This window comes from Oncorhynchus nerka, unplaced genomic scaffold (assembly GCF_034236695.1).
Source record: "Oncorhynchus nerka isolate Pitt River unplaced genomic scaffold, Oner_Uvic_2.0 unplaced_scaffold_1161, whole genome shotgun sequence".
Lineage (NCBI taxonomy): Eukaryota > Metazoa > Chordata > Actinopteri > Salmoniformes > Salmonidae > Oncorhynchus > Oncorhynchus nerka.
Genome location: NW_027040163.1, coordinates 142501 through 167500, shown reverse-complemented (window position 1 = coordinate 167500; position 25000 = coordinate 142501). Strand labels below are relative to the sequence as shown.

The window sequence follows — 25000 nt, the reverse complement described above, 5'->3', positions numbered from 1 at the left end:
CTGATCTCGTCTGATCTCAGAAGCTAAGCAGGGTCGGGCCTGGTTAGTACTTGGATGGGAGACCGCCTGGGAATACCAGGTGCTGTAAGCATTTTGTCAACTCTTTGTCCGTTTTTTCCCACAAGGCTGAAATATGTGCCCTCGCTTTGAAATAAGTAAGCAAGGTTAGTTTGTATTTCATCCAACAATCTGTGCTACAAATTATGGCTACAGTATATGCAATTTTGAGTGACACAAAGATTCTTATCTAAATGGTGAAAATGCAACAGCTGTTAATCAGACTCACTTTGACTTTATATAGTGCACCAAGAGATAGTTTCTCGCTTACGGCCACACTGTCCTGAGTACGCCTGATCTCGTCTGATCTCGGAAGCTAAGCAGGGTCGGGCTTGGTTAGTACTTGGATGGGAGACCGCCTGGGAATACCAGGTGCTGTAAGCATTTTGTCAACTCTTTGTCCGTTTTTTCCCACAAGGCTGAAATATGTGCCCTCGCTTTGAAATAAGTAAGCAAGGTTAGTTTGTATTTCATCCAACAATCTGTGCTACAAATTATGGCTACAGTATATGCAATTTTGAGTGACACAAAGATTCTTATCTAAATGGTGAAAATGCAACAGCTGTTAATCAGACTCACTTTGACTTTATATAGTGCACCAAGAGATAGTTTCTCGCTTACGGCCACACTGTCCTGAGTACGCCTGATCTCGTCTGATCTCAGAAGCTAAGCAGGGTCGGGCCTGGTTAGTACTTGGATGGGAGACCGCCTGGGAATACCAGGTGCTGTAAGCATTTTGTCAACTCTTTGTCCGTTTTTTCCCACAAGGCTGAAATATGTGCCCTCGCTTTGAAATAAGTAAGCAAGGTTAGTTTGTATTTCATCCAACAATCTGTGCTACAAATTATGGCTACAGTATATGCAATTTTGAGTGACACAAAGATTCTTATCTAAATGGTGAAAATGCAACAGCTGTTAATCAGACTCACTTTGACTTTATATAGTGCACCAAGAGATAGTTTCTCGCTTACGGCCACACTGTCCTGAGTACGCCTGATCTCGTCTGATCTCAGAAGCTAAGCAGGGTCGGGCCTGGTTAGTACTTGGATGGGAGACCGCCTGGGAATACCAGGTGCTGTAAGCATTTTGTCAACTCTTTGTCCGTTTTTTCCCACAAGGCTGAAATATGTGCCCTCGCTTTGAAATAAGTAAGCAAGGTTAGTTTGTATTTCATCCAACAATCTGTGCTACAAATTATGGCTACAGTATATGCAATTTTGAGTGACACAAAGATTCTTATCTAAATGGTGAAAATGCAACAGCTGTTAATCAGACTCACTTTGACTTTATATAGTGCACCAAGAGATAGTTTCTCGCTTACGGCCACACTGTCCTGAGTACGCCTGATCTCGTCTGATCTCAGAAGCTAAGCAGGGTCGGGCCTGGTTAGTACTTGGATGGGAGACCGCCTGGGAATACCAGGTGCTGTAAGCATTTTGTCAACTCTTTGTCCGTTTTTTCCCACAAGGCTGAAATATGTGCCCTCGCTTTGAAATAAGTAAGCAAGGTTAGTTTGTATTTCATCCAACAATCTGTGCTACAAATTATGGCTACAGTATATGCAATTTTGAGTGACACAAAGATTCTTATCTAAATGGTGAAAATGCAACAGCTGTTAATCAGACTCACTTTGACTTTATATAGTGCACCAAGAGATAGTTTCTCGCTTACGGCCACACTGTCCTGAGTACGCCTGATCTCGTCTGATCTCAGAAGCTAAGCAGGGTCGGGCCTGGTTAGTACTTGGATGGGAGACCGCCTGGGAATACCAGGTGCTGTAAGCATTTTGTCAACTCTTTGTCCGTTTTTTCCCACAAGGCTGAAATATGTGCCCTCGCTTTGAAATAAGTAAGCAAGGTTAGTTTGTATTTCATCCAACAATCTGTGCTACAAATTATGGCTACAGTATATGCAATTTTTTCCACATTTTGAGTGACACAAAGATTCTTATCTAAATGGTGAAAATGCAACAGCTGTTAATCAGACTCACTTTGACTTTATATAGTGCACCAAGAGATAGTTTCTCGCTTACGGCCACACTGTCCTGAGTACGCCTGATCTCGTCTGATCTCAGAAGCTAAGCAGGGTCGGGCCTGGTTAGTACTTGGATGGGAGACCGCCTGGGAATACCAGGTGCTGTAAGCATTTTGTCAACTCTTTGTCCGTTTTTTTCCCACAAGGCTGAAATATGTGCCCTCGCTTTGAAATAAGTAAGCAAGGTTAGTTTGTATTTCATCCAACAATCTGTGCTACAAATTATGGCTACAGTATATGCAATTTTGAGTGACACAAAGATTCTTATCTAAATGGTGAAAATGCAACAGCTGTTAATCAGACTCACTTTGACTTTATATAGTGCACCAAGAGATAGTTTCTCGCTTACGGCCACACTGTCCTGAGTACGCCTGATCTCGTCTGATCTCAGAAGCTAAGCAGGGTCGGGCCTGGTTAGTACTTGGATGGGAGACCGCCTGGGAATACCAGGTGCTGTAAGCATTTTGTCAACTCTTTGTCCGTTTTTTCCCACAAGGCTGAAATATGTGCCCTCGCTTTGAAATAAGTAAGCAAGGTTAGTTTGTATTTCATCCAACAATCTGTGCTACAAATTATGGCTACAGTATATGCAATTTTGAGTGACACAAAGATTCTTATCTAAATGGTGAAAATGCAACAGCTGTTAATCAGACTCACTTTGACTTTATATAGTGCACCAAGAGATAGTTTCTCGCTTACGGCCACACTGTCCTGAGTACGCCTGATCTCGTCTGATCTCAGAAGCTAAGCAGGGTCGGGCCTGGTTAGTACTTGGATGGGAGACCGCCTGGGAATACCAGGTGCTGTAAGCATTTTGTCAACTCTTTGTCCGTTTTTTCCCACAAGGCTGAAATATGTGCCCTCGCTTTGAAATAAGTAAGCAAGGTTAGTTTGTATTTCATCCAACAATCTGTGCTACAAATTATGGCTACAGTATATGCAATTTTTTCCACATTTTGAGTGACACAAAGATTCTTATCTAAATGGTGAAAATGCAACAGCTGTTAATCAGACTCACTTTGACTTTATATAGTGCACCAAGAGATAGTTTCTCGCTTACGGCCACACTGTCCTGAGTACGCCTGATCTCGTCTGATCTCAGAAGCTAAGCAGGGTCGGGCCTGGTTAGTACTTGGATGGGAGACCGCCTGGGAATACCAGGTGCTGTAAGCATTTTGTCAACTCTTTGTCCGTTTTTTCCCACAAGGCTGAAATATGTGCCCTCGCTTTGAAATAAGTAAGCAAGGTTAGTTTGTATTTCATCCAACAATCTGTGCTACAAATTATGGCTACAGTATATGCAATTTTTTCCACATTTTGAGTGACACAAAGATTCTTATCTAAATGGTGAAAATGCAACAGCTGTTAATCAGACTCACTTTGACTTTATATAGTGCACCAAGAGATAGTTTCTCGCTTACGGCCACACTGTCCTGAGTACGCCTGATCTCGTCTGATCTCAGAAGCTAAGCAGGGTCGGGCCTGGTTAGTACTTGGATGGGAGACCGCCTGGGAATACCAGGTGCTGTAAGCATTTTGTCAACTCTTTGTCCGTTTTTTCCCACAAGGCTGAAATATGTGCCCTCGCTTTGAAATAAGTAAGCAAGGTTAGTTTGTATTTCATCCAACAATCTGTGCTACAAATTATGGCTACAGTATATGCAATTTTGAGTGACACAAAGATTCTTATCTAAATGGTGAAAATGCAACAGCTGTTAATCAGACTCACTTTGACTTTATATAGTGCACCAAGAGATAGTTTCTCGCTTACGGCCACACTGTCCTGAGTACGCCTGATCTCGTCTGATCTCAGAAGCTAAGCAGGGTCGGGCCTGGTTAGTACTTGGATGGGAGACCGCCTGGGAATACCAGGTGCTGTAAGCATTTTGTCAACTCTTTGTCCGTTTTTTCCCACAAGGCTGAAATATGTGCCCTCGCTTTGAAATAAGTAAGCAAGGTTAGTTTGTATTTCATCCAACAATCTGTGCTACAAATTATGGCTACAGTATATGCAATTTTTTCCACATTTTGAGTGACACAAAGATTCTTATCTAAATGGTGAAAATGCAACAGCTGTTAATCAGACTCACTTTGACTTTATATAGTGCACCAAGAGATAGTTTCTCGCTTACGGCCACACTGTCCTGAGTACGCCTGATCTCGTCTGATCTCAGAAGCTAAGCAGGGTCGGGCCTGGTTAGTACTTGGATGGGAGACCGCCTGGGAATACCAGGTGCTGTAAGCATTTTGTCAACTCTTTGTCCGTTTTTTCCCACAAGGCTGAAATATGTGCCCTCGCTTTGAAATAAGTAAGCAAGGTTAGTTTGTATTTCATCCAACAATCTGTGCTACAAATTATGGCTACAGTATATGCAATTTTGAGTGACACAAAGATTCTTATCTAAATGGTGAAAATGCAACAGCTGTTAATCAGACTCACTTTGACTTTATATAGTGCACCAAGAGATAGTTTCTCGCTTACGGCCACACTGTCCTGAGTACGCCTGATCTCGTCTGATCTCAGAAGCTAAGCAGGGTCGGGCCTGGTTAGTACTTGGATGGGAGACCGCCTGGGAATACCAGGTGCTGTAAGCATTTTGTCAACTCTTTGTCCGTTTTTTCCCACAAGGCTGAAATATGTGCCCTCGCTTTGAAATAAGTAAGCAAGGTTAGTTTGTATTTCATCCAACAATCTGTGCTACAAATTATGGCTACAGTATATGCAATTTTGAGTGACACAAAGATTCTTATCTAAATGGTGAAAATGCAACAGCTGTTAATCAGACTCACTTTGACTTTATATAGTGCACCAAGAGATAGTTTCTCGCTTACGGCCACACTGTCCTGAGTACGCCTGATCTCGTCTGATCTCAGAAGCTAAGCAGGGTCGGGCCTGGTTAGTACTTGGATGGGAGACCGCCTGGGAATACCAGGTGCTGTAAGCATTTTGTCAACTCTTTGTCCGTTTTTTCCCACAAGGCTGAAATATGTGCCCTCGCTTTGAAATAAGTAAGCAAGGTTAGTTTGTATTTCATCCAACAATCTGTGCTACAAATTATGGCTACAGTATATGCAATTTTGAGTGACACAAAGATTCTTATCTAAATGGTGAAAATGCAACAGCTGTTAATCAGACTCACTTTGACTTTATATAGTGCACCAAGAGATAGTTTCTCGCTTACGGCCACACTGTCCTGAGTACGCCTGATCTCGTCTGATCTCAGAAGCTAAGCAGGGTCGGGCCTGGTTAGTACTTGGATGGGAGACCGCCTGGGAATACCAGGTGCTGTAAGCATTTTGTCAACTCTTTGTCCGTTTTTTCCCACAAGGCTGAAATATGTGCCCTCGCTTTGAAATAAGTAAGCAAGGTTAGTTTGTATTTCATCCAACAATCTGTGCTACAAATTATGGCTACAGTATATGCAATTTTGAGTGACACAAAGATTCTTATCTAAATGGTGAAAATGCAACAGCTGTTAATCAGACTCACTTTGACTTTATATAGTGCACCAAGAGATAGTTCTCGCTTACGGCCACACTGTCCTGAGTACGCCTGATCTCGTCTGATCTCAGAAGCTAAGCAGGGTCGGGCCTGGTTAGTACTTGGATGGGAGACCGCCTGGGAATACCAGGTGCTGTAAGCATTTTGTCAACTCTTTGTCCGTTTTTTCCCACAAGGCTGAAATATGTGCCCTCGCTTTGAAATAAGTAAGCAAGGTTAGTTTGTATTTCATCCAACAATCTGTGCTACAAATTATGGCTACAGTATATGCAATTTTGAGTGACACAAAGATTCTTATCTAAATGGTGAAAATGCAACAGCTGTTAATCAGACTCACTTTGACTTTATATAGTGCACCAAGAGATAGTTTCTCGCTTACGGCCACACTGTCCTGAGTACGCCTGATCTCGTCTGATCTCAGAAGCTAAGCAGGGTCGGGCCTGGTTAGTACTTGGATGGGAGACCGCCTGGGAATACCAGGTGCTGTAAGCATTTTGTCAACTCTTTGTCCGTTTTTTCCCACAAGGCTGAAATATGTGCCCTCGCTTTGAAATAAGTAAGCAAGGTTAGTTTGTATTTCATCCAACAATCTGTGCTACAAATTATGGCTACAGTATATGCAATTTTGAGTGACACAAAGATTCTTATCTAAATGGTGAAAATGCAACAGCTGTTAATCAGACTCACTTTGACTTTATATAGTGCACCAAGAGATAGTTTCTCGCTTACGGCCACACTGTCCTGAGTACGCCTGATCTCGTCTGATCTCAGAAGCTAAGCAGGGTCGGGCCTGGTTAGTACTTGGATGGGAGACCGCCTGGGAATACCAGGTGCTGTAAGCATTTTGTCAACTCTTTGTCCGTTTTTTCCCACAAGGCTGAAATATGTGCCCTCGCTTTGAAATAAGTAAGCAAGGTTAGTTTGTATTTCATCCAACAATCTGTGCTACAAATTATGGCTACAGTATATGCAATTTTGAGTGACACAAAGATTCTTATCTAAATGGTGAAAATGCAACAGCTGTTAATCAGACTCACTTTGACTTTATATAGTGCACCAAGAGATAGTTTCTCGCTTACGGCCACACTGTCCTGAGTACGCCTGATCTCGTCTGATCTCAGAAGCTAAGCAGGGTCGGGCCTGGTTAGTACTTGGATGGGAGACCGCCTGGGAATACCAGGTGCTGTAAGCATTTTGTCAACTCTTTGTCCGTTTTTTCCCACAAGGCTGAAATATGTGCCCTCGCTTTGAAATAAGTAAGCAAGGTTAGTTTGTATTTCATCCAACAATCTGTGCTACAAATTATGGCTACAGTATATGCAATTTTGAGTGACACAAAGATTCTTATCTAAATGGTGAAAATGCAACAGCTGTTAATCAGACTCACTTTGACTTTATATAGTGCACCAAGAGATAGTTTCTCGCTTACGGCCACACTGTCCTGAGTACGCCTGATCTCGTCTGATCTCAGAAGCTAAGCAGGGTCGGGCCTGGTTAGTACTTGGATGGGAGACCGCCTGGGAATACCAGGTGCTGTAAGCATTTTGTCAACTCTTTGTCCGTTTTTTCCCACAAGGCTGAAATATGTGCCCTCGCTTTGAAATAAGTAAGCAAGGTTAGTTTGTATTTCATCCAACAATCTGTGCTACAAATTATGGCTACAGTATATGCAATTTTTTCCACATTTTGAGTGACACAAAGATTCTTATCTAAATGGTGAAAATGCAACAGCTGTTAATCAGACTCACTTTGACTTTATATAGTGCACCAAGAGATAGTTTCTCGCTTACGGCCACACTGTCCTGAGTACGCCTGATCTCGTCTGATCTCAGAAGCTAAGCAGGGTCGGGCCTGGTTAGTACTTGGATGGGAGACCGCCTGGGAATACCAGGTGCTGTAAGCATTTTGTCAACTCTTTGTCCGTTTTTTCCCACAAGGCTGAAATATGTGCCCTCGCTTTGAAATAAGTAAGCAAGGTTAGTTTGTATTTCATCCAACAATCTGTGCTACAAATTATGGCTACAGTATATGCAATTTTGAGTGACACAAAGATTCTTATCTAAATGGTGAAAATGCAACAGCTGTTAATCAGACTCACTTTGACTTTATATAGTGCACCAAGAGATAGTTTCTCGCTTACGGCCACACTGTCCTGAGTACGCCTGATCTCGTCTGATCTCAGAAGCTAAGCAGGGTCGGGCCTGGTTAGTACTTGGATGGGAGACCGCCTGGGAATACCAGGTGCTGTAAGCATTTTGTCAACTCTTTGTCCGTTTTTTCCCACAAGGCTGAAATATGTGCCCTCGCTTTGAAATAAGTAAGCAAGGTTAGTTTGTATTTCATCCAACAATCTGTGCTACAAATTATGGCTACAGTATATGCAATTTTTTCCAGTGACACAAAGATTCTTATCTAAATGGTGAAAATGCAACAGCTGTTAATCAGACTCACTTTGACTTTATATAGTGCACCAAGAGATAGTTTCTCGCTTACGGCCACACTGTCCTGAGTACGCCTGATCTCGTCTGATCTCAGAAGCTAAGCAGGGTCGGGCCTGGTTAGTACTTGGATGGGAGACCGCCTGGGAATACCAGGTGCTGTAAGCATTTTGTCAACTCTTTGTCCGTTTTTTCCCACAAGGCTGAAATATGTGCCCTCGCTTTGAAATAAGTAAGCAAGGTTAGTTTGTATTTCATCCAACAATCTGTGCTACAAATTATGGCTACAGTATATGCAATTTTGAGTGACACAAAGATTCTTATCTAAATGGTGAAAATGCAACAGCTGTTAATCAGACTCACTTTGACTTTATATAGTGCACCAAGAGATAGTTTCTCGCTTACGGCCACACTGTCCTGAGTACGCCTGATCTCGTCTGATCTCAGAAGCTAAGCAGGGTCGGGCCTGGTTAGTACTTGGATGGGAGACCGCCTGGGAATACCAGGTGCTGTAAGCATTTTGTCAACTCTTTGTCCGTTTTTTCCCACAAGGCTGAAATATGTGCCCTCGCTTTGAAATAAGTAAGCAAGGTTAGTTTGTATTTCATCCAACAATCTGTGCTACAAATTATGGCTACAGTATATGCAATTTTGAGTGACACAAAGATTCTTATCTAAATGGTGAAAATGCAACAGCTGTTAATCAGACTCACTTTGACTTTATATAGTGCACCAAGAGATAGTTTCTCGCTTACGGCCACACTGTCCTGAGTACGCCTGATCTCGTCTGATCTCAGAAGCTAAGCAGGGTCGGGCCTGGTTAGTACTTGGATGGGAGACCGCCTGGGAATACCAGGTGCTGTAAGCATTTTGTCAACTCTTTGTCCGTTTTTTCCCACAAGGCTGAAATATGTGCCCTCGCTTTGAAATAAGTAAGCAAGGTTAGTTTGTATTTCATCCAACAATCTGTGCTACAAATTATGGCTACAGTATATGCAATTTTTTCCACATTTTGAGTGACACAAAGATTCTTATCTAAATGGTGAAAATGCAACAGCTGTTAATCAGACTCACTTTGACTTTATATAGTGCACCAAGAGATAGTTTCTCGCTTACGGCCACACTGTCCTGAGTACGCCTGATCTCGTCTGATCTCAGAAGCTAAGCAGGGTCGGGCCTGGTTAGTACTTGGATGGGAGACCGCCTGGGAATACCAGGTGCTGTAAGCATTTTGTCAACTCTTTGTCCGTTTTTTCCCACAAGGCTGAAATATGTGCCCTCGCTTTGAAATAAGTAAGCAAGGTTAGTTTGTATTTCATCCAACAATCTGTGCTACAAATTATGGCTACAGTATATGCAATTTTGAGTGACACAAAGATTCTTATCTAAATGGTGAAAATGCAACAGCTGTTAATCAGACTCACTTTGACTTTATATAGTGCACCAAGAGATAGTTTCTCGCTTACGGCCACACTGTCCTGAGTACGCCTGATCTCGTCTGATCTCAGAAGCTAAGCAGGGTCGGGCCTGGTTAGTACTTGGATGGGAGACCGCCTGGGAATACCAGGTGCTGTAAGCATTTTGTCAACTCTTTGTCCGTTTTTTCCCACAAGGCTGAAATATGTGCCCTCGCTTTGAAATAAGTAAGCAAGGTTAGTTTGTATTTCATCCAACAATCTGTGCTACAAATTATGGCTACAGTATATGCAATTTTGAGTGACACAAAGATTCTTATCTAAATGGTGAAAATGCAACAGCTGTTAATCAGACTCACTTTGACTTTATATAGTGCACCAAGAGATAGTTTCTCGCTTACGGCCACACTGTCCTGAGTACGCCTGATCTCGTCTGATCTCAGAAGCTAAGCAGGGTCGGGCCTGGTTAGTACTTGGATGGGAGACCGCCTGGGAATACCAGGTGCTGTAAGCATTTTGTCAACTCTTTGTCCGTTTTTTCCCACAAGGCTGAAATATGTGCCCTCGCTTTGAAATAAGTAAGCAAGGTTAGTTTGTATTTCATCCAACAATCTGTGCTACAGTATATGCAATTTTGAGTGACACAAAGATTCTTATCTAAATGGTGAAAATGCAACAGCTGTTAATCAGACTCACTTTGACTTTATATAGTGCACCAAGAGTTAGTTTCTCGCTTACGGCCACACTGGCCTGAGTACGCCTGATCTCGTCTGATCTCAGAAGCTAAGCAGGGTCGGGCCTGGTTAGTACTTGGATGGGAGACCGCCTGGGAATACCAGGTGCTGTAAGCATTTTGTCAACTCTTTGTCCGTTTTTTCCCACAAGGCTGAAATATGTGCCCTCGCTTTGAAATAAGTAAGCAAGGTTAGTTTGTATTTCATCCAACAATCTGTGCTACAAATTATGGCTACAGTATGTGCATTTATTTCCACATTTTGAGTGACACAAAGATTCTTATCTAAATGGTGAAAATGCAACAGCTGTTAATCAGACTCACTTTGACTTTATATAGTGCACCAAGAGATAGTTTCTCGCTTACGGCCACACTGTCCTGAGTACGCCTGATCTCGTCTGATCTCAGAAGCTAAGCAGGGTCGGGCCTGGTTAGTACTTGGATGGGAGACCGCCTGGGAATACCAGGTGCTGTAAGCATTTTGTCAACTCTTTGTCCGTTTTTTCCCACAAGGCTGAAATATGTGCCCTCGCTTTGAAATAAGTAAGCAAGGTTAGTTTGTATTTCATCCAACAATCTGTGCTACAAATTATGGCTACAGTATATGCAATTTTTGAGTGACACAAAGATTCTTATCTAAATGGTGAAAATGCAACAGCTGTTAATCAGACTCACTTTGACTTTATATAGTGCACCAAGAGATAGTTTCTCGCTTACGGCCACACTGTCCTGAGTACGCCTGATCTCGTCTGATCTCAGAAGCTAAGCAGGGTCGGGCCTGGTTAGTACTTGGATGGGAGACCGCCTGGGAATACCAGGTGCTGTAAGCATTTTGTCAACTCTTTGTCCGTTTTTTCCCACAAGGCTGAAATATGTGCCCTCGCTTTGAAATAAGTAAGCAAGGTTAGTTTGTATTTCATCCAACAATCTGTGCTACAAATTATGGCTACAGTATATGCAATTTTTTCCACATTTTGAGTGACACAAAGATTCTTATCTAAATGGTGAAAATGCAACAGCTGTTAATCAGACTCACTTTGACTTTATATAGTGCACCAAGAGATAGTTTCTCGCTTACGGCCACACTGTCCTGAGTACGCCTGATCTCGTCTGATCTCAGAAGCTAAGCAGGGTCGGGCCTGGTTAGTACTTGGATGGGAGACCGCCTGGGAATACCAGGTGCTGTAAGCATTTTGTCAACTCTTTGTCCGTTTTTTCCCACAAGGCTGAAATATGTGCCCTCGCTTTGAAATAAGTAAGCAAGGTTAGTTTGTATTTCATCCAACAATCTGTGCTACAAATTATGGCTACAGTATATGCAATTTTTTGAGTGACACAAAGATTCTTATCTAAATGGTGAAAATGCAACAGCTGTTAATCAGACTCACTTTGACTTTATATAGTGCACCAAGAGATAGTTTCTCGCTTACGGCCACACTGTCCTGAGTACGCCTGATCTCGTCTGATCTCAGAAGCTAAGCAGGGTCGGGCCTGGTTAGTACTTGGATGGGAGACCGCCTGGGAATACCAGGTGCTGTAAGCATTTTGTCAACTCTTTGTCCGTTTTTTCCCACAAGGCTGAAATATGTGCCCTCGCTTTGAAATAAGTAAGCAAGGTTAGTTTGTATTTCATCCAACAATCTGTGCTACAAATTATGGCTACAGTATATGCAATTTTGAGTGACACAAAGATTCTTATCTAAATGGTGAAAATGCAACAGCTGTTAATCAGACTCACTTTGACTTTATATAGTGCACCAAGAGATAGTTTCTCGCTTACGGCCACACTGTCCTGAGTACGCCTGATCTCGTCTGATCTCAGAAGCTAAGCAGGGTCGGGCCTGGTTAGTACTTGGATGGGAGACCGCCTGGGAATACCAGGTGCTGTAAGCATTTTGTCAACTCTTTGTCCGTTTTTTCCCACAAGGCTGAAATATGTGCCCTCGCTTTGAAATAAGTAAGCAAGGTTAGTTTGTATTTCATCCAACAATCTGTGCTACAAATTATGGCTACAGTATATGCAATTTTTTCCACATTTTGAGTGACACAAAGATTCTTATCTAAATGGTGAAAATGCAACAGCTGTTAATCAGACTCACTTTGACTTTATATAGTGCACCAAGAGATAGTTTCTCGCTTACGGCCACACTGTCCTGAGTACGCCTGATCTCGTCTGATCTCAGAAGCTAAGCAGGGTCGGGCCTGGTTAGTACTTGGATGGGAGACCGCCTGGGAATACCAGGTGCTGTAAGCATTTTGTCAACTCTTTGTCCGTTTTTTCCCACAAGGCTGAAATATGTGCCCTCGCTTTGAAATAAGTAAGCAAGGTTAGTTTGTATTTCATCCAACAATCTGTGCTACAAATTATGGCTACAGTATATGCAATTTTTCCACATTTTGAGTGACACAAAGATTCTTATCTAAATGGTGAAAATGCAACAGCTGTTAATCAGACTCACTTTGACTTTATATAGTGCACCAAGAGATAGTTTCTCGCTTACGGCCACACTGTCCTGAGTACGCCTGATCTCGTCTGATCTCAGAAGCTAAGCAGGGTCGGGCCTGGTTAGTACTTGGATGGGAGACCGCCTGGGAATACCAGGTGCTGTAAGCATTTTGTCAACTCTTTGTCCGTTTTTTCCCACAAGGCTGAAATATGTGCCCTCGCTTTGAAATAAGTAAGCAAGGTTAGTTTGTATTTCATCCAACAATCTGTGCTACAAATTATGGCTACAGTATATGCAATTTTGAGTGACACAAAGATTCTTATCTAAATGGTGAAAATGCAACAGCTGTTAATCAGACTCACTTTGACTTTATATAGTGCACCAAGAGATAGTTTCTCGCTTACGGCCACACTGTCCTGAGTACGCCTGATCTCGTCTGATCTCAGAAGCTAAGCAGGGTCGGGCCTGGTTAGTACTTGGATGGGAGACCGCCTGGGAATACCAGGTGCTGTAAGCATTTTGTCAACTCTTTGTCCGTTTTTTCCCACAAGGCTGAAATATGTGCCCTCGCTTTGAAATAAGTAAGCAAGGTTAGTTTGTATTTCATCCAACAATCTGTGCTACAAATTATGGCTACAGTATATGCAATTTTGATTTTGTGACACAAAGATTCTTATCTAAATGGTGAAAATGCAACAGCTGTTAATCAGACTCACTTTGACTTTATATAGTGCACCAAGAGATAGTTTCTCGCTTACGGCCACACTGTCCTGAGTACGCCTGATCTCGTCTGATCTCAGAAGCTAAGCAGGGTCGGGCCTGGTTAGTACTTGGATGGGAGACCGCCTGGGAATACCAGGTGCTGTAAGCATTTTGTCAACTCTTTGTCCGTTTTTTCCCACAAGGCTGAAATATGTGCCCTCGCTTTGAAATAAGTAAGCAAGGTTAGTTTGTATTTCATCCAACAATCTGTGCTACAAATTATGGCTACAGTATATGCAATTTTGAGTGACACAAAGATTCTTATCTAAATGGTGAAAATGCAACAGCTGTTAATCAGACTCACTTTGACTTTATATAGTGCACCAAGAGATAGTTTCTCGCTTACGGCCACACTGTCCTGAGTACGCCTGATCTCGTCTGATCTCAGAAGCTAAGCAGGGTCGGGCCTGGTTAGTACTTGGATGGGAGACCGCCTGGGAATACCAGGTGCTGTAAGCATTTTGTCAACTCTTTGTCCGTTTTTTCCCACAAGGCTGAAATATGTGCCCTCGCTTTGAAATAAGTAAGCAAGGTTAGTTTGTATTTCATCCAACAATCTGTGCTACAAATTATGGCTACAGTATATGCAATTTTGAGTGACACAAAGATTCTTATCTAAATGGTGAAAATGCAACAGCTGTTAATCAGACTCACTTTGACTTTATATAGTGCACCAAGAGATAGTTTCTCGCTTACGGCCACACTGTCCTGAGTACGCCTGATCTCGTCTGATCTCAGAAGCTAAGCAGGGTCGGGCCTGGTTAGTACTTGGATGGGAGACCGCCTGGGAATACCAGGTGCTGTAAGCATTTTGTCAACTCTTTGTCCGTTTTTTCCCACAAGGCTGAAATATGTGCCCTCGCTTTGAAATAAGTAAGCAAGGTTAGTTTGTATTTCATCCAACAATCTGTGCTACAAATTATGGCTACAGTATATGCAATTTTGAGTGACACAAAGATTCTTATCTAAATGGTGAAAATGCAACAGCTGTTAATCAGACTCACTTTGACTTTATATAGTGCACCAAGAGATAGTTTCTCGCTTACGGCCACACTGTCCTGAGTACGCCTGATCTCGTCTGATCTCAGAAGCTAAGCAGGGTCGGGCCTGGTTAGTACTTGGATGGGAGACCGCCTGGGAATACCAGGTGCTGTAAGCATTTTGTCAACTCTTTGTCCGTTTTTTCCCACAAGGCTGAAATATGTGCCCTCGCTTTGAAATAAGTAAGCAAGGTTAGTTTGTATTTCATCCAACAATCTGTGCTACAAATTATGGCTACAGTATATGCAATTTTGAGTGACACAAAGATTCTTATCTAAATGGTGAAAATGCAACAGCTGTTAATCAGACTCACTTTGACTTTATATAGTGCACCAAGAGATAGTTTCTCGCTTACGGCCACACTGTCCTGAGTACGCCTGATCTCGTCTGATCTCAGAAGCTAAGCAGGGTCGGGCCTGGTTAGTACTTGGATGGGAGACCGCCTGGGAATACCAGGTGCTGTAAGCATTTTGTCAACTCTTTGTCCGTTTTTTCCCACAAGGCTGAAATATGTGCCCTCGCTTTGAAATAAGTAAGCAAGGTTAGTTTGTATTTCATCCAACAATCTGTGCTACAAATTATGGCTACAGTATATGCAATTTTTTCCACATTTTGAGTGACACAAAGATTCTTATCTAAATGGTGAAAATGCAACAGCTGTTAATCAGACTCACTTTGACTTTATATAGTGCACCAAGAGATAGTTTCTCGCTTACGGCCACACTGTCCTGAGTACGCCTGATCTCGTCTGATCTCAGAAGCTAAGCAGGGTCGGGCCTGGTTAGTACTTGGATGGGAGACCGCCTGGGAATACCAGGTGCTGTAAGCATTTTGTCAACTCTTTGTCCGTTTTTTCCCACAAGGCTGAAATATGTGCCCTCGCTTTGAAATAAGTAAGCAAGGTTAGTTTGTATTTCATCCAACAATCTGTGCTACAAATTATGGCTACAGTATATGCAATTTTGAGTGACACAAAGATTCTTATCTAAATGGTGAAAATGCAACAGCTGTTAATCAGACTCACTTTGACTTTATATAGTGCACCAAGAGATAGTTTCTCGCTTACGGCCACACTGTCCTGAGTACGCCTGATCTCGTCTGATCTCAGAAGCTAAGCAGGGTCGGGCCTGGTTAGTACTTGGATGGGAGACCGCCTGGGAATACCAGGTGCTGTAAGCATTTTGTCAACTCTTTGTCCGTTTTTTCCCACAAGGCTGAAATATGTGCCCTCGCTTTGAAATAAGTAAGCAAGGTTAGTTTGTATTTCATCCAACAATCTGTGCTACAAATTATGGCTACAGTATATGCAATTTTTTCCACATTTTGAGTGACACAAAGATTCTTATCTAAATGGTGAAAATGCAACAGCTGTTAATCAGACTCACTTTGACTTTATATAGTGCACCAAGAGATAGTTTCTCGCTTACGGCCACACTGTCCTGAGTACGCCTGATCTCGTCTGATCTCAGAAGCTAAGCAGGGTCGGGCCTGGTTAGTACTTGGATGGGAGACCGCCTGGGAATACCAGGTGCTGTAAGCATTTTGTCAACTCTTTGTCCGTTTTTTCCCACAAGGCTGAAATATGTGCCCTCGCTTTGAAATAAGTAAGCAAGGTTAGTTTGTATTTCATCCAACAATCTGTGCTACAAATTATGGCTACAGTATATGCAATTTTGAGTGACACAAAGATTCTTATCTAAATGGTGAAAATGCAACAGCTGTTAATCAGACTCACTTTGACTTTATATAGTGCACCAAGAGATAGTTTCTCGCTTACGGCCACACTGTCCTGAGTACGCCTGATCTCGTCTGATCTCAGAAGCTAAGCAGGGTCGGGCCTGGTTAGTACTTGGATGGGAGACCGCCTGGGAATACCAGGTGCTGTAAGCATTTTGTCAACTCTTTGTCCGTTTTTTCCCACAAGGCTGAAATATGTGCCCTCGCTTTGAAATAAGTAAGCAAGGTTAGTTTGTATTTCATCCAACAATCTGTGCTACAAATTATGGCTACAGTATATGCAATTTTTTCCACATTTTGAGTGACACAAAGATTCTTATCTAAATGGTGAAAATGCAACAGCTGTTAATCAGACTCACTTTGACTTTATATAGTGCACCAAGAGATAGTTTCTCGCTTACGGCCACACTGTCCTGAGTACGCCTGATCTCGTCTGATCTCAGAAGCTAAGCAGGGTCGGGCCTGGTTAGTACTTGGATGGGAGACCGCCTGGGAATACCAGGTGCTGTAAGCATTTTGTCAACTCTTTGTCCGTTTTTTCCCACAAGGCTGAAATATGTGCCCTCGCTTTGAAATAAGTAAGCAAGGTTAGTTTGTATTTCATCCAACAATCTGTGCTACAAATTATGGCTACAGTATATGCAATTTTGAGTGACACAAAGATTCTTATCTAAATGGTGAAAATGCAACAGCTGTTAATCAGACTCACTTTGACTTTATATAGTGCACCAAGAGATAGTTTCTCGCTTACGGCCACACTGTCCTGAGTACGCCTGATCTCGTCTGATCTCGGAAGCTAAGCAGGGTCGGGCCTGGTTAGTACTTGGATGGGAGACCGCCTGGGAATACCAGGTGCTGTAAGCATTTTGTCAACTCTTTGTCCGTTTTTTCCCACAAGGCTGAAATATGTGCCCTCGCTTTGAAATAAGTAAGCAAGGTTAGTTTGTATTTCATCCAACAATCTGTGCTACAAATTATGGCTACAGTATATGCAATTTTTTCCACATTTTGAGTGACACAAAGATTCTTATCTAAATGGTGAAAATGCAACAGCTGTTAATCAGACTCACTTTGACTTTATATAGTGCACCAAGAGATAGTTTCTCGCTTACGGCCACACTGTCCTGAGTACGCCTGATCTCGTCTGATCTCAGAAGCTAAGCAGGGTCGGGCCTGGTTAGTACTTGGATGGGAGACCGCCTGGGAATACCAGGTGCTGTAAGCATTTTGTCAACTCTTTGTCCGTTTTTTCCCACAAGGCTGAAATATGTGCCCTCGCTTTGAAATAAGTAAGCAAGGTTAGTTTGTATTTCATCCAACAATCTGTGCTACAAATTATGGCTACAGTATATGCAATTTTGAGTGACACAAAGATTCTTATCTAAATGGTGAAAATGCAACAGCTGTTAATCAGACTCACTTTGACTTTATATAGTGCACCAAGAGATAGTTTCTCGCTTACGGCCACACTGTCCTGAGTACGCCTGATCTCGTCTGATCTCAGAAGCTAAGCAGGGTCGGGCCTGGTTAGTACTTGGATGGGAGACCGCCTGGGAATACCAGGTGCTGTAAGCATTTTGTCAACTCTTTGTCCGTTTTTTCCCACAAGGCTGAAATATGTGCCCTCGCTTTGAAATAAGTAAGCAAGGTTAGTTTGTATTTCATCCAACAATCTGTGCTACAAATTATGGCTACAGTATATGCAATTTTTCCACATTTTGAGTGACACAAAGATTCTTATCTAAATGGTGAAAATGCAACAGCTGTTAATCAGACTCACTTTGACTTTATATAGTGCACCAAGAGATAGTTTCTCGCTTACGGCCACACTGTCCTGAGTACGCCTGATCTCGTCTGATCTCAGAAGCTAAGCAGGGTCGGGCCTGGTTAGTACTTGGATGGGAGACCGCCTGGGAATACCAGGTGCTGTAAGCATTTTGTCAACTCTTTGTCCGTTTTTTCCCACAAGGCTGAAATATGTGCCCTCGCTTTGAAATAAGTAAGCAAGGTTAGTTTGTATTTCATCCAACAATCTGTGCTACAAATTATGGCTACAGTATATGCAATTTTGAGTGACACAAAGATTCTTATCTAAATGGTGAAAATGCAACAGCTGTTAATCAGACTCACTTTGACTTTATATAGTGCACCAAGAGATAGTTTCTCGCTTACGGCCACACTGTCCTGAGTACGCCTGATCTCGTCTGATCTCAGAAGCTAAGCAGGGTCGGGCCTGGTTAGTACTTGGATGGGAGACCGCCTGGGAATACCAGGTGCTGTAAGCATTTTGTCAACTCTTTGTCCGTTTTTTCCCACAAGGCTGAAATATGTGCCCTCGCTTTGAAATAAGTAAGCAAGGTTAGTTTGTATTTCATCCAACAATCTGTGCTACAAATTATGGCTACAGTATATGCAATTTTTCCACATTTTGAGTGACACAAAGATTCTTATCTAAATGGTGAAAATGCAACAGCTGTTAATCAGACTCACTTTGACTTTATATAGTGCACCAAGAGATAGTTTCTCGCTTACGGCCACACTGTCCTGAGTACGCCTGATCTCGTCTGATCTCGGAAGCTAAGCAGGGTCGGGCTTGGTTAGTACTTGGATGGGAGACCGCCTGGGAATACCAGGTGCTGTAAGCATTTTGTCAACTCTTTGTCCGTTTTTTCCCACAAGGCTGAAATATGTGCCCTCGCTTTGAAATAAGTAAGCAAGGTTAGTTTGTATTTCATCCAACAATCTGTGCTACAAATTATGGCTACAGTATATGCAATTTTGAGTGACACAAAGATTCTTATCTAAATGGTGAAAATGCAACAGCTGTTAATCAGACTCACTTTGACTTTATATAGTGCACCAAGAGATAGTTTCTCGCTTACGGCCACACTGTCCTGAGTACGCCTGATCTCGTCTGATCTCAGAAGCTAAGCAGGGTCGGGCCTGGTTAGTACTTGGATGGGAGACCGCCTGGGAATACCAGGTGCTGTAAGCATTTTGTCAACTCTTTGTCCGTTTTTTCCCACAAGGCTGAAATATGTGCCCTCGCTTTGAAATAAGTAAGCAAGGTTAGTTTGTATTTCATCCAACAATCTGTGCTACAAATTATGGCTACAGTATATGCAATTTTGAGTGACACAAAGATTCTTATCTAAATGGTGAAAATGCAACAGCTGTTAATCAGACTCACTTTGACTTTATATAGTGCACCAAGAGATAGTTTCTCGCTTACGGCCACACTGTCCTGAGTACGCCTGATCTCGTCTGATCTCGGAAGCTAAGCAGGGTCGGGCCTGGTTAGTACTTGGATGGGAGACCGCCTGGGAATACCAGGTGCTGTAAGCATTTTGTCAACTCTTTGTCCGTTTTTTCCCACAAGGCTGAAATATGTGCCCTCGCTTTGAAATAAGTAAGCAAGGTTAGTTTGTATTTCATCCAACAATCTGTGCTACAAATTATGGCTACAGTATATGCAATTTTGAGTGACACAAAGATTCTTATCTAAATGGTGAAAATGCAACAGCTGTTAATCAGACTCACTTTGACTTTATATAGTGCACCAAGAGATAGTTTCTCGCTTACGGCCACACTGTCCTGAGTACGCCTGATCTCGTCTGATCTCGGAAGCTAAGCAGGGTCGGGCCTGGTTAGTACTTGGATGGGAGACCGCCTGGGAATACCAGGTGCTGTAAGCATTTTGTCAACTCTTTGTCCGTTTTTTCCCACAAGGCTGAAATATGTGCCCTCGCTTTGAAATAAGTAAGCAAGGTTAGTTTGTATTTCATCCAACAATCTGTGCTACAAATTATGGCTACAGTATATGCAATTTTTTCCACATTTTGAGTGACACAAAGATTCTTATCTAAATGGTGAAAATGCAACAGCTGTTAATCAGACTCACTTTGACTTTATATAGTGCACCAAGAGATAGTTTCTCGCTTACGGCCACACTGTCCTGAGTACGCCTGATCTCGTCTGATCTCGGAAGCTAAGCAGGGTCGGGCTTGGTTAGTACTTGGATGGGAGACCGCCTGGGAATACCAGGTGCTGTAAGCATTTTGTCAACTCTTTGTCCGTTTTTTCCCACAAGGCTGAAATATGTGCCCTCGCTTTGAAATAAGTAAGCAAGGTTAGTTTGTATTTCATCCAACAATCTGTGCTACAAATTATGGCTACAGTATATGCATTTTTGAGTGACACAAAGATTCTTATCTAAATGGTGAAAATGCAACAGCTGTTAATCAGACTCACTTTGACTTTATATAGTGCACCAAGAGATAGTTTCTCGCTTACGGCCACACTGTCCTGAGTACGCCTGATCTCGTCTGATCTCAGAAGCTAAGCAGGGTCGGGCCTGGTTAGTACTTGGATGGGAGACCGCCTGGGAATACCAGGTGCTGTAAGCATTTTGTCAACTCTTTGTCCGTTTTTTCCCACAAGGCTGAAATATGTGCCCTCGCTTTGAAATAAGTAAGCAAGGTTAGTTTGTATTTCATCCAACAATCTGTGCTACAAATTATGGCTACAGTATATGCAATTTTTTCCACATTTTGAGTGACACAAAGATTCTTATCTAAATGGTGAAAATGCAACAGCTGTTAATCAGACTCACTTTGACTTTATATAGTGCACCAAGAGATAGTTTCTCGCTTACGGCCACACTGTCCTGAGTACGCCTGATCTCGTCTGATCTCAGAAGCTAAGCAGGGTCGGGCCTGGTTAGTACTTGGATGGGAGACCGCCTGGGAATACCAGGTGCTGTAAGCATTTTGTCAACTCTTTGTCCGTTTTTTCCCACAAGGCTGAAATATGTGCCCTCGCTTTGAAATAAGTAAGCAAGGTTAGTTTGTATTTCATCCAACAATCTGTGCTACAAATTATGGCTACAGTATATGCAATTTTGAGTGACACAAAGATTCTTATCTAAATGGTGAAAATGCAACAGCTGTTAATCAGACTCACTTTGACTTTATATAGTGCACCAAGAGATAGTTTCTCGCTTACGGCCACACTGTCCTGAGTACGCCTGATCTCGTCTGATCTCGGAAGCTAAGCAGGGTCGGGCCTGGTTAGTACTTGGATGGGAGACCGCCTGGGAATACCAGGTGCTGTAAGCATTTTGTCAACTCTTTGTCCGTTTTTTCCCACAAGGCTGAAATATGTGCCCTCGCTTTGAAATAAGTAAGCAAGGTTAGTTTGTATTTCATCCAACAATCTGTGCTACAAATTATGGCTACAGTATATGCAATTTTGAGTGACACAAAGATTCTTATCTAAATGGTGAAAATGCAACAGCTGTTAATCAGACTCACTTTGACTTTATATAGTGCACCAAGAGATAGTTTCTCGCTTACGGCCACACTGTCCTGAGTACGCCTGATCTCGTCTGATCTCGGAAGCTAAGCAGGGTCGGGCCTGGTTAGTACTTGGATGGGAGACCGCCTGGGAATACCAGGTGCTGTAAGCATTTTGTCAACTCTTTGTCCGTTTTTTCCCACAAGGCTGAAATATGTGCCCTCGCTTTGAAATAAGTAAGCAAGGTTAGTTTGTATTTCATCCAACAATCTGTGCTACAAATTATGGCTACAGTATATGCAATTTTTTCCACATTTTGAGTGACACAAAGATTCTTATCTAAATGGTGAAAATGCAACAGCTGTTAATCAGACTCACTTTGACTTTATATAGTGCACCAAGAGATAGTTTCTCGCTTACGGCCACACTGTCCTGAGTACGCCTGATCTCGTCTGATCTCAGAAGCTAAGCAGGGTCGGGCCTGGTTAGTACTTGGATGGGAGACCGCCTGGGAATACCAGGTGCTGTAAGCATTTTGTCAACTCTTTGTCCGTTTTTTCCCACAAGGCTGAAATATGTGCCCTCGCTTTGAAATAAGTAAGCAAGGTTAGTTTGTATTTCATCCAACAATCTGTGCTACAAATTATGGCTACAGTATATGCAATTTTGAGTGACACAAAGATTCTTATCTAAATGGTGAAAATGCAACAGCTGTTAATCAGACTCACTTTGACTTTATATAGTGCACCAAGAGATAGTTTCTCGCTTACGGCCACACTGTCCTGAGTACGCCTGATCTCGTCTGATCTCGGAAGCTAAGCAGGGTCGGGCTTGGTTAGTACTTGGATGGGAGACCGCCTGGGAATACCAGGTGCTGTAAGCATTTTGTCAACTCTTTGTCCGTTTTTTCCCACAAGGCTGAAATATGTGCCCTCGCTTTGAAATAAGTAAGCAAGGTTAGTTTGTATTTCATCCAACAATCTGTGCTACAAATTATGGCTACAGTATATGCAATTTTTTCCACATTTTGAGTGACACAAAGATTCTTATCTAAATGGTGAAAATGCAACAGCTGTTAATCAGACTCACTTTGACTTTATATAGTGCACCAAGAGATAGTTTCTCGCTTACGGCCACACTGTCCTGAGTACGCCTGATCTCGTCTGATCTCGGAAGCTAAGCAGGGTCGGGCTTGGTTAGTACTTGGATGGGAGACCGCCTGGGAATACCAGGTGCTGTAAGCATTTTGTCAACTCTTTGTCCGTTTTTTCCCACAAGGCTGAAATATGTGCCCTCGCTTTGAAATAAGTAAGCAAGGTTAGTTTGTATTTCATCCAACAATCTGTGCTACAAATTATGGCTACAGTATATGCAATTTTTTCCACATTTTGAGTGACACAAAGATTCTTATCTAAATGGTGAAAATGCAACAGCTGTTAATCAGACTCACTTTGACTTTATATAGTGCACCAAGAGATAGTTTCTCGCTTACGGCCACACTGTCCTGAGTACGCCTGATCTCGTCTGATCTCGGAAGCTAAGCAGGGTCGGGCCTGGTTAGTACTTGGATGGGAGACCGCCTGGGAATACCAGGTGCTGTAAGCATTTTGTCAACTCTTTGTCCGTTTTTTCCCACAAGGCTGAAATATGTGCCCTCGCTTTGAAATAAGTAAGCAAGGTTAGTTTGTATTTCATCCAACAATCTGTGCTACAAATTATGGCTACAGTATATGCAATTTTGAGTGACACAAAGATTCTTATCTAAATGGTGAAAATGCAACAGCTGTTAATCAGACTCACTTTGACTTTATATAGTGCACCAAGAGATAGTTTCTCGCTTACGGCCACACTGTCCTGAGTACGCCTGATCTCGTCTGATCTCGGAAGCTAAGCAGGGTCGGGCTTGGTTAGTACTTGGATGGGAGACCGCCTGGGAATACCAGGTGCTGTAAGCATTTTGTCAACTCTTTGTCCGTTTTTTCCCACAAGGCTGAAATATGTGCCCTCGCTTTGAAATAAGTAAGCAAGGTTAGTTTGTATTTCATCCAACAATCTGTGCTACAAATTATGGCTACAGTATATGCAATTTTTTCCACATTTTGAGTGACACAAAGATTCTTATCTAAATGGTGAAAATGCAACAGCTGTTAATCAGACTCACTTTGACTTTATATAGTGCACCAAGAGATAGTTTCTCGCTTACGGCCACACTGTCCTGAGTACGCCTGATCTCGTCTGATCTCGGAAGCTAAGCAGGGTCGGGCTTGGTTAGTACTTGGATGGGAGACCGCCTGGGAATACCAGGTGCTGTAAGCATTTTGTCAACTCTTTGTCCGTTTTTTCCCACAAGGCTGAAATATGTGCCCTCGCTTTGAAATAAGTAAGCAAGGTTAGTTTGTATTTCATCCAACAATCTGTGCTACAAATTATGGCTACAGTATATGCAATTTTTTCCACATTTTGAGTGACACAAAGATTCTTATCTAAATGGTGAAAATGCAACAGCTGTTAATCAGACTCACTTTGACTTTATATAGTGCACCAAGAGATAGTTTCTCGCTTACGGCCACACTGTCCTGAGTACGCCTGATCTCGTCTGATCTCGGAAGCTAAGCAGGGTCGGGCTTGGTTAGTACTTGGATGGGAGACCGCCTGGGAATACCAGGTGCTGTAAGCATTTTGTCAACTCTTTGTCCGTTTTTTCCCACAAGGCTGAAATATGTGCCCTCGCTTTGAAATAAGTAAGCAAGGTTAGTTTGTATTTCATCCAACAATCTGTGCTACAAATTATGGCTACAGTATATGCAATTTTTTCCACATTTTGAGTGACACAAAGATTCTTATCTAAATGGTGAAAATGCAACAGCTGTTAATCAGACTCACTTTGACTTTATATAGTGCACCAAGAGATAGTTTCTCGCTTACGGCCACACTGTCCTGAGTACGCCTGATCTCGTCTGATCTCAGAAGCTAAGCAGGGTCGGGCCTGGTTAGTACTTGGATGGGAGACCGCCTGGGAATACCAGGTGCTGTAAGCATTTTGTCAACTCTTTGTCCGTTTTTTTTCCCACAAGGCTGAAATATGTGCCCTCGCTTTGAAATAAGTAAGCAAGGTTAGTTTGTATTTCATCCAACAATCTGTGCTACAAATTATGGCTACAGTATATGCAATTTTTTCCACATTTTGAGTGACACAAAGATTCTTATCTAAATGGTGAAAATGCAACAGCTGTTAATCAGACTCACTTTGACTTTATATAGTGCACCAAGAGATAGTTTCTCGCTTACGGCCACACTGTCCTGAGTACGCCTGATCTCGTCTGATCTCGGAAGCTAAGCAGGGTCGGGCCTGGTTAGTACTTGGATGGGAGACCGCCTGGGAATACCAGGTGCTGTAAGCATTTTGTCAACTCTTTGTCCGTTTTTTCCCACAAGGCTGAAATATGTGCCCTCGCTTTGAAATAAGTAAGCAAGGTTAGTTTGTATTTCATCCAACAATCTGTGCTACAAATTATGGCTACAGTATATGCAATTTTGAG

The 25000-nt window shown here is 42.4% G+C and overlaps 71 non-coding genes across 71 annotated transcripts in view; all 71 read left to right on the top strand.

Annotated features, from left to right (window-relative positions):
• The window catches only part of LOC135569537 (5S ribosomal RNA), a 119-nt gene extending 28 nt beyond the window's left edge, over positions 1 to 91 (top strand). The window contains exon 1 of the ribosomal RNA XR_010463125.1: positions 1 to 91. This exon is cut by the window's left edge and continues 28 nt beyond it. This is a non-coding gene — a ribosomal RNA (5S ribosomal RNA).
• Positions 92 to 322: 231 nt separating this feature from the next.
• On the top strand, positions 323 to 441 carry LOC135569678 (5S ribosomal RNA). The gene has a single exon (XR_010463265.1). It is a non-coding gene; the product is annotated as a 5S ribosomal RNA (ribosomal RNA).
• Positions 442 to 672: 231 nt separating this feature from the next.
• Positions 673 to 791, top strand: LOC135569536 (5S ribosomal RNA). Its single transcript, XR_010463124.1, has one exon. It is a non-coding gene; the product is annotated as a 5S ribosomal RNA (ribosomal RNA).
• Positions 792 to 1022: 231 nt separating this feature from the next.
• On the top strand, positions 1023 to 1141 carry LOC135569535 (5S ribosomal RNA). The gene has a single exon (XR_010463123.1). It is a non-coding gene; the product is annotated as a 5S ribosomal RNA (ribosomal RNA).
• A 231-nt stretch (positions 1142 to 1372) lies between these two features.
• On the top strand, positions 1373 to 1491 carry LOC135569534 (5S ribosomal RNA). Its single transcript, XR_010463122.1, has one exon. It is a non-coding gene; the product is annotated as a 5S ribosomal RNA (ribosomal RNA).
• A 231-nt stretch (positions 1492 to 1722) lies between these two features.
• Positions 1723 to 1841, top strand: LOC135569533 (5S ribosomal RNA). Its single transcript, XR_010463121.1, has one exon. It is a non-coding gene; the product is annotated as a 5S ribosomal RNA (ribosomal RNA).
• A 242-nt stretch (positions 1842 to 2083) lies between these two features.
• LOC135569532 (5S ribosomal RNA) lies at positions 2084 to 2202 on the top strand. Its single transcript, XR_010463120.1, has one exon. It is a non-coding gene; the product is annotated as a 5S ribosomal RNA (ribosomal RNA).
• Positions 2203 to 2434: 232 nt separating this feature from the next.
• LOC135569531 (5S ribosomal RNA) lies at positions 2435 to 2553 on the top strand. The gene has a single exon (XR_010463119.1). It is a non-coding gene; the product is annotated as a 5S ribosomal RNA (ribosomal RNA).
• A 231-nt stretch (positions 2554 to 2784) lies between these two features.
• On the top strand, positions 2785 to 2903 carry LOC135569529 (5S ribosomal RNA). Its single transcript, XR_010463117.1, has one exon. It is a non-coding gene; the product is annotated as a 5S ribosomal RNA (ribosomal RNA).
• Positions 2904 to 3145: 242 nt separating this feature from the next.
• Positions 3146 to 3264, top strand: LOC135569528 (5S ribosomal RNA). Its single transcript, XR_010463116.1, has one exon. It is a non-coding gene; the product is annotated as a 5S ribosomal RNA (ribosomal RNA).
• Positions 3265 to 3506: 242 nt separating this feature from the next.
• LOC135569527 (5S ribosomal RNA) lies at positions 3507 to 3625 on the top strand. Its single transcript, XR_010463115.1, has one exon. It is a non-coding gene; the product is annotated as a 5S ribosomal RNA (ribosomal RNA).
• Positions 3626 to 3856: 231 nt separating this feature from the next.
• LOC135569526 (5S ribosomal RNA) lies at positions 3857 to 3975 on the top strand. The gene has a single exon (XR_010463114.1). It is a non-coding gene; the product is annotated as a 5S ribosomal RNA (ribosomal RNA).
• A 242-nt stretch (positions 3976 to 4217) lies between these two features.
• LOC135569525 (5S ribosomal RNA) lies at positions 4218 to 4336 on the top strand. Its single transcript, XR_010463113.1, has one exon. It is a non-coding gene; the product is annotated as a 5S ribosomal RNA (ribosomal RNA).
• A 231-nt stretch (positions 4337 to 4567) lies between these two features.
• LOC135569524 (5S ribosomal RNA) lies at positions 4568 to 4686 on the top strand. Its single transcript, XR_010463112.1, has one exon. It is a non-coding gene; the product is annotated as a 5S ribosomal RNA (ribosomal RNA).
• Positions 4687 to 4917: 231 nt separating this feature from the next.
• On the top strand, positions 4918 to 5036 carry LOC135569523 (5S ribosomal RNA). Its single transcript, XR_010463111.1, has one exon. It is a non-coding gene; the product is annotated as a 5S ribosomal RNA (ribosomal RNA).
• A 231-nt stretch (positions 5037 to 5267) lies between these two features.
• LOC135569522 (5S ribosomal RNA) lies at positions 5268 to 5386 on the top strand. The gene has a single exon (XR_010463110.1). It is a non-coding gene; the product is annotated as a 5S ribosomal RNA (ribosomal RNA).
• A 230-nt stretch (positions 5387 to 5616) lies between these two features.
• On the top strand, positions 5617 to 5735 carry LOC135569521 (5S ribosomal RNA). Its single transcript, XR_010463109.1, has one exon. It is a non-coding gene; the product is annotated as a 5S ribosomal RNA (ribosomal RNA).
• A 231-nt stretch (positions 5736 to 5966) lies between these two features.
• LOC135569520 (5S ribosomal RNA) lies at positions 5967 to 6085 on the top strand. The gene has a single exon (XR_010463108.1). It is a non-coding gene; the product is annotated as a 5S ribosomal RNA (ribosomal RNA).
• A 231-nt stretch (positions 6086 to 6316) lies between these two features.
• Positions 6317 to 6435, top strand: LOC135569518 (5S ribosomal RNA). Its single transcript, XR_010463106.1, has one exon. It is a non-coding gene; the product is annotated as a 5S ribosomal RNA (ribosomal RNA).
• A 231-nt stretch (positions 6436 to 6666) lies between these two features.
• LOC135569517 (5S ribosomal RNA) lies at positions 6667 to 6785 on the top strand. Its single transcript, XR_010463105.1, has one exon. It is a non-coding gene; the product is annotated as a 5S ribosomal RNA (ribosomal RNA).
• Positions 6786 to 7016: 231 nt separating this feature from the next.
• On the top strand, positions 7017 to 7135 carry LOC135569516 (5S ribosomal RNA). The gene has a single exon (XR_010463104.1). It is a non-coding gene; the product is annotated as a 5S ribosomal RNA (ribosomal RNA).
• Positions 7136 to 7377: 242 nt separating this feature from the next.
• On the top strand, positions 7378 to 7496 carry LOC135569515 (5S ribosomal RNA). Its single transcript, XR_010463103.1, has one exon. It is a non-coding gene; the product is annotated as a 5S ribosomal RNA (ribosomal RNA).
• A 231-nt stretch (positions 7497 to 7727) lies between these two features.
• On the top strand, positions 7728 to 7846 carry LOC135569514 (5S ribosomal RNA). The gene has a single exon (XR_010463102.1). It is a non-coding gene; the product is annotated as a 5S ribosomal RNA (ribosomal RNA).
• A 234-nt stretch (positions 7847 to 8080) lies between these two features.
• Positions 8081 to 8199, top strand: LOC135569513 (5S ribosomal RNA). The gene has a single exon (XR_010463101.1). It is a non-coding gene; the product is annotated as a 5S ribosomal RNA (ribosomal RNA).
• Positions 8200 to 8430: 231 nt separating this feature from the next.
• LOC135569512 (5S ribosomal RNA) lies at positions 8431 to 8549 on the top strand. Its single transcript, XR_010463100.1, has one exon. It is a non-coding gene; the product is annotated as a 5S ribosomal RNA (ribosomal RNA).
• Positions 8550 to 8780: 231 nt separating this feature from the next.
• LOC135569511 (5S ribosomal RNA) lies at positions 8781 to 8899 on the top strand. The gene has a single exon (XR_010463099.1). It is a non-coding gene; the product is annotated as a 5S ribosomal RNA (ribosomal RNA).
• A 242-nt stretch (positions 8900 to 9141) lies between these two features.
• LOC135569510 (5S ribosomal RNA) lies at positions 9142 to 9260 on the top strand. Its single transcript, XR_010463098.1, has one exon. It is a non-coding gene; the product is annotated as a 5S ribosomal RNA (ribosomal RNA).
• Positions 9261 to 9491: 231 nt separating this feature from the next.
• Positions 9492 to 9610, top strand: LOC135569509 (5S ribosomal RNA). The gene has a single exon (XR_010463097.1). It is a non-coding gene; the product is annotated as a 5S ribosomal RNA (ribosomal RNA).
• Positions 9611 to 9841: 231 nt separating this feature from the next.
• LOC135569507 (5S ribosomal RNA) lies at positions 9842 to 9960 on the top strand. The gene has a single exon (XR_010463095.1). It is a non-coding gene; the product is annotated as a 5S ribosomal RNA (ribosomal RNA).
• Positions 9961 to 10178: 218 nt separating this feature from the next.
• Positions 10179 to 10297, top strand: LOC135569604 (5S ribosomal RNA). The gene has a single exon (XR_010463191.1). It is a non-coding gene; the product is annotated as a 5S ribosomal RNA (ribosomal RNA).
• Positions 10298 to 10539: 242 nt separating this feature from the next.
• On the top strand, positions 10540 to 10658 carry LOC135569506 (5S ribosomal RNA). The gene has a single exon (XR_010463094.1). It is a non-coding gene; the product is annotated as a 5S ribosomal RNA (ribosomal RNA).
• Positions 10659 to 10890: 232 nt separating this feature from the next.
• Positions 10891 to 11009, top strand: LOC135569505 (5S ribosomal RNA). Its single transcript, XR_010463093.1, has one exon. It is a non-coding gene; the product is annotated as a 5S ribosomal RNA (ribosomal RNA).
• Positions 11010 to 11251: 242 nt separating this feature from the next.
• LOC135569504 (5S ribosomal RNA) lies at positions 11252 to 11370 on the top strand. The gene has a single exon (XR_010463092.1). It is a non-coding gene; the product is annotated as a 5S ribosomal RNA (ribosomal RNA).
• A 233-nt stretch (positions 11371 to 11603) lies between these two features.
• On the top strand, positions 11604 to 11722 carry LOC135569503 (5S ribosomal RNA). The gene has a single exon (XR_010463091.1). It is a non-coding gene; the product is annotated as a 5S ribosomal RNA (ribosomal RNA).
• A 231-nt stretch (positions 11723 to 11953) lies between these two features.
• On the top strand, positions 11954 to 12072 carry LOC135569502 (5S ribosomal RNA). The gene has a single exon (XR_010463090.1). It is a non-coding gene; the product is annotated as a 5S ribosomal RNA (ribosomal RNA).
• Positions 12073 to 12314: 242 nt separating this feature from the next.
• On the top strand, positions 12315 to 12433 carry LOC135569501 (5S ribosomal RNA). The gene has a single exon (XR_010463089.1). It is a non-coding gene; the product is annotated as a 5S ribosomal RNA (ribosomal RNA).
• Positions 12434 to 12674: 241 nt separating this feature from the next.
• On the top strand, positions 12675 to 12793 carry LOC135569500 (5S ribosomal RNA). Its single transcript, XR_010463088.1, has one exon. It is a non-coding gene; the product is annotated as a 5S ribosomal RNA (ribosomal RNA).
• A 231-nt stretch (positions 12794 to 13024) lies between these two features.
• On the top strand, positions 13025 to 13143 carry LOC135569499 (5S ribosomal RNA). Its single transcript, XR_010463087.1, has one exon. It is a non-coding gene; the product is annotated as a 5S ribosomal RNA (ribosomal RNA).
• Positions 13144 to 13378: 235 nt separating this feature from the next.
• On the top strand, positions 13379 to 13497 carry LOC135569498 (5S ribosomal RNA). Its single transcript, XR_010463086.1, has one exon. It is a non-coding gene; the product is annotated as a 5S ribosomal RNA (ribosomal RNA).
• Positions 13498 to 13728: 231 nt separating this feature from the next.
• LOC135569496 (5S ribosomal RNA) lies at positions 13729 to 13847 on the top strand. The gene has a single exon (XR_010463084.1). It is a non-coding gene; the product is annotated as a 5S ribosomal RNA (ribosomal RNA).
• A 231-nt stretch (positions 13848 to 14078) lies between these two features.
• LOC135569495 (5S ribosomal RNA) lies at positions 14079 to 14197 on the top strand. The gene has a single exon (XR_010463083.1). It is a non-coding gene; the product is annotated as a 5S ribosomal RNA (ribosomal RNA).
• Positions 14198 to 14428: 231 nt separating this feature from the next.
• Positions 14429 to 14547, top strand: LOC135569494 (5S ribosomal RNA). The gene has a single exon (XR_010463082.1). It is a non-coding gene; the product is annotated as a 5S ribosomal RNA (ribosomal RNA).
• Positions 14548 to 14778: 231 nt separating this feature from the next.
• Positions 14779 to 14897, top strand: LOC135569493 (5S ribosomal RNA). Its single transcript, XR_010463081.1, has one exon. It is a non-coding gene; the product is annotated as a 5S ribosomal RNA (ribosomal RNA).
• Positions 14898 to 15139: 242 nt separating this feature from the next.
• LOC135569492 (5S ribosomal RNA) lies at positions 15140 to 15258 on the top strand. Its single transcript, XR_010463080.1, has one exon. It is a non-coding gene; the product is annotated as a 5S ribosomal RNA (ribosomal RNA).
• A 231-nt stretch (positions 15259 to 15489) lies between these two features.
• LOC135569491 (5S ribosomal RNA) lies at positions 15490 to 15608 on the top strand. The gene has a single exon (XR_010463079.1). It is a non-coding gene; the product is annotated as a 5S ribosomal RNA (ribosomal RNA).
• A 242-nt stretch (positions 15609 to 15850) lies between these two features.
• Positions 15851 to 15969, top strand: LOC135569490 (5S ribosomal RNA). The gene has a single exon (XR_010463078.1). It is a non-coding gene; the product is annotated as a 5S ribosomal RNA (ribosomal RNA).
• Positions 15970 to 16200: 231 nt separating this feature from the next.
• LOC135569489 (5S ribosomal RNA) lies at positions 16201 to 16319 on the top strand. Its single transcript, XR_010463077.1, has one exon. It is a non-coding gene; the product is annotated as a 5S ribosomal RNA (ribosomal RNA).
• Positions 16320 to 16561: 242 nt separating this feature from the next.
• LOC135569488 (5S ribosomal RNA) lies at positions 16562 to 16680 on the top strand. The gene has a single exon (XR_010463076.1). It is a non-coding gene; the product is annotated as a 5S ribosomal RNA (ribosomal RNA).
• Positions 16681 to 16911: 231 nt separating this feature from the next.
• LOC135569593 (5S ribosomal RNA) lies at positions 16912 to 17030 on the top strand. The gene has a single exon (XR_010463180.1). It is a non-coding gene; the product is annotated as a 5S ribosomal RNA (ribosomal RNA).
• A 242-nt stretch (positions 17031 to 17272) lies between these two features.
• On the top strand, positions 17273 to 17391 carry LOC135569487 (5S ribosomal RNA). The gene has a single exon (XR_010463075.1). It is a non-coding gene; the product is annotated as a 5S ribosomal RNA (ribosomal RNA).
• Positions 17392 to 17622: 231 nt separating this feature from the next.
• On the top strand, positions 17623 to 17741 carry LOC135569485 (5S ribosomal RNA). The gene has a single exon (XR_010463073.1). It is a non-coding gene; the product is annotated as a 5S ribosomal RNA (ribosomal RNA).
• Positions 17742 to 17982: 241 nt separating this feature from the next.
• On the top strand, positions 17983 to 18101 carry LOC135569484 (5S ribosomal RNA). Its single transcript, XR_010463072.1, has one exon. It is a non-coding gene; the product is annotated as a 5S ribosomal RNA (ribosomal RNA).
• A 231-nt stretch (positions 18102 to 18332) lies between these two features.
• On the top strand, positions 18333 to 18451 carry LOC135569483 (5S ribosomal RNA). Its single transcript, XR_010463071.1, has one exon. It is a non-coding gene; the product is annotated as a 5S ribosomal RNA (ribosomal RNA).
• A 241-nt stretch (positions 18452 to 18692) lies between these two features.
• On the top strand, positions 18693 to 18811 carry LOC135569677 (5S ribosomal RNA). The gene has a single exon (XR_010463264.1). It is a non-coding gene; the product is annotated as a 5S ribosomal RNA (ribosomal RNA).
• Positions 18812 to 19042: 231 nt separating this feature from the next.
• On the top strand, positions 19043 to 19161 carry LOC135569482 (5S ribosomal RNA). The gene has a single exon (XR_010463070.1). It is a non-coding gene; the product is annotated as a 5S ribosomal RNA (ribosomal RNA).
• Positions 19162 to 19392: 231 nt separating this feature from the next.
• On the top strand, positions 19393 to 19511 carry LOC135569591 (5S ribosomal RNA). Its single transcript, XR_010463178.1, has one exon. It is a non-coding gene; the product is annotated as a 5S ribosomal RNA (ribosomal RNA).
• A 231-nt stretch (positions 19512 to 19742) lies between these two features.
• LOC135569590 (5S ribosomal RNA) lies at positions 19743 to 19861 on the top strand. The gene has a single exon (XR_010463177.1). It is a non-coding gene; the product is annotated as a 5S ribosomal RNA (ribosomal RNA).
• A 242-nt stretch (positions 19862 to 20103) lies between these two features.
• On the top strand, positions 20104 to 20222 carry LOC135569676 (5S ribosomal RNA). Its single transcript, XR_010463263.1, has one exon. It is a non-coding gene; the product is annotated as a 5S ribosomal RNA (ribosomal RNA).
• Positions 20223 to 20453: 231 nt separating this feature from the next.
• Positions 20454 to 20572, top strand: LOC135569481 (5S ribosomal RNA). Its single transcript, XR_010463069.1, has one exon. It is a non-coding gene; the product is annotated as a 5S ribosomal RNA (ribosomal RNA).
• A 242-nt stretch (positions 20573 to 20814) lies between these two features.
• On the top strand, positions 20815 to 20933 carry LOC135569479 (5S ribosomal RNA). Its single transcript, XR_010463067.1, has one exon. It is a non-coding gene; the product is annotated as a 5S ribosomal RNA (ribosomal RNA).
• Positions 20934 to 21164: 231 nt separating this feature from the next.
• On the top strand, positions 21165 to 21283 carry LOC135569589 (5S ribosomal RNA). The gene has a single exon (XR_010463176.1). It is a non-coding gene; the product is annotated as a 5S ribosomal RNA (ribosomal RNA).
• A 231-nt stretch (positions 21284 to 21514) lies between these two features.
• On the top strand, positions 21515 to 21633 carry LOC135569588 (5S ribosomal RNA). The gene has a single exon (XR_010463175.1). It is a non-coding gene; the product is annotated as a 5S ribosomal RNA (ribosomal RNA).
• Positions 21634 to 21875: 242 nt separating this feature from the next.
• On the top strand, positions 21876 to 21994 carry LOC135569478 (5S ribosomal RNA). The gene has a single exon (XR_010463066.1). It is a non-coding gene; the product is annotated as a 5S ribosomal RNA (ribosomal RNA).
• A 231-nt stretch (positions 21995 to 22225) lies between these two features.
• On the top strand, positions 22226 to 22344 carry LOC135569674 (5S ribosomal RNA). The gene has a single exon (XR_010463261.1). It is a non-coding gene; the product is annotated as a 5S ribosomal RNA (ribosomal RNA).
• A 242-nt stretch (positions 22345 to 22586) lies between these two features.
• Positions 22587 to 22705, top strand: LOC135569673 (5S ribosomal RNA). The gene has a single exon (XR_010463260.1). It is a non-coding gene; the product is annotated as a 5S ribosomal RNA (ribosomal RNA).
• A 242-nt stretch (positions 22706 to 22947) lies between these two features.
• On the top strand, positions 22948 to 23066 carry LOC135569587 (5S ribosomal RNA). Its single transcript, XR_010463174.1, has one exon. It is a non-coding gene; the product is annotated as a 5S ribosomal RNA (ribosomal RNA).
• A 231-nt stretch (positions 23067 to 23297) lies between these two features.
• On the top strand, positions 23298 to 23416 carry LOC135569672 (5S ribosomal RNA). Its single transcript, XR_010463259.1, has one exon. It is a non-coding gene; the product is annotated as a 5S ribosomal RNA (ribosomal RNA).
• A 242-nt stretch (positions 23417 to 23658) lies between these two features.
• LOC135569671 (5S ribosomal RNA) lies at positions 23659 to 23777 on the top strand. The gene has a single exon (XR_010463258.1). It is a non-coding gene; the product is annotated as a 5S ribosomal RNA (ribosomal RNA).
• Positions 23778 to 24019: 242 nt separating this feature from the next.
• LOC135569670 (5S ribosomal RNA) lies at positions 24020 to 24138 on the top strand. The gene has a single exon (XR_010463257.1). It is a non-coding gene; the product is annotated as a 5S ribosomal RNA (ribosomal RNA).
• A 242-nt stretch (positions 24139 to 24380) lies between these two features.
• Positions 24381 to 24499, top strand: LOC135569477 (5S ribosomal RNA). The gene has a single exon (XR_010463065.1). It is a non-coding gene; the product is annotated as a 5S ribosomal RNA (ribosomal RNA).
• Positions 24500 to 24743: 244 nt separating this feature from the next.
• LOC135569585 (5S ribosomal RNA) lies at positions 24744 to 24862 on the top strand. Its single transcript, XR_010463172.1, has one exon. It is a non-coding gene; the product is annotated as a 5S ribosomal RNA (ribosomal RNA).
• Positions 24863 to 25000: the final 138 nt, after the last annotated feature.